The following is a 1250-nucleotide window of genomic DNA, read 5'->3' as shown; positions in this document are numbered from 1 at the left end:
ACTAGACGCAACTGGAACCAGGCAATTTGGTGTGGCATATGCAGCAACTAAATTTCACTAACATGTCATCTTCTTTTCTGCTGAAGACCACGATTGGATTGGACTTGGATTGAATCACTGGGCTCAGGACAAACATCTTGTCTGAGTCATTACAAACACAAGTTATCTGCAGGGCTCTCCAAGGACTACCTCTGCACCTGCTCCCAGAAGCTGCACAGGGAGGGAGGGCTCTTCCAGGTGTGGCACTTGCTCCCTGAAGGGAGCCAGAATTCCATGCAAAGAGAAAGAAGGAGTATGGGTGTGGGTTTTTGGCTCATTATGGGCCTCAGGGAAGTTGAAGGAATCAATAACACAAACAAGTGAACAGGAATTCCCTGTTGGTTGGGGGCATGGTGGCTCACACCTGCAATCCCCAACACCTTGAGAGGCCATGGGTGGGAGGATTGCTTGAGCCCAGGAGTTCAAGACCAGCCTGGGCAACATAGTGAGACCCCATCTCTACAAAAGAAAAAAAAAAATCTCAAAAATTAGCCAAGCATGGTGGTGCACGCCTCTAGTCCCAGCTACTCAGGAGGCTGAGTGGGAGGATCACTTGAGCAGGAAATGGGGGTTGCAGTGAGCTGAGATCACAGCACTACACTCCAGCCAAGGCAACAGATCGAGACCCTGTCTTAAAAATAATAATAAAAATAAAGAATTAACTGTTTACTGGATCCTAAGCTTTCTTGTAAGAGTGGCTGAATATGGTCAATTCTGAGATGAGTCAAAAGATGAATGGCAAATAAAATCTCAGGCTGGGCATGGTGGCTCATGCTTGCAATCCCAGCACTTTGGGAGGCGGAGGGAGGAGGATCACTTGAGCCCAGGAGTTCAAGACCAGCCTGGGCAACATGGGGAGACCCTGTCTCTACAATTTTTTTTTAATTAGCCATGTGTGGTGGTGTGCACCTGTGGTCCCAGCCAGTACTCAGAAGGCCGAGGCAGGAGGACCACCTGAGCCCAGGAGGTCAAGGCTGCAATGAGCCGTGATCATATCACTGCACTCCAGGCTGGGTGACAGAGAAAGAACCTATCCCAAAAGAAAAAAAAATTACTTTTAAAATTTTTTAAATTATTTTTTTAGAAAAAGAAAATCTCAGTAAAGGGGAGCATGTAAGAACCACTTGAAACCTTGAATACGTTATGATATGAAACCAAGTATATCAAAAGATGGTGCTTGAAAACAACAAATTTTACCACCTGACTCAGAC

Source organism: Pongo abelii, chromosome 10, assembly GCF_028885655.2.
Source record: "Pongo abelii isolate AG06213 chromosome 10, NHGRI_mPonAbe1-v2.0_pri, whole genome shotgun sequence".
Classification (NCBI taxonomy): Eukaryota; Metazoa; Chordata; class Mammalia; order Primates; family Hominidae; genus Pongo; species Pongo abelii.
This window is presented reverse-complemented; position numbering follows the sequence as displayed.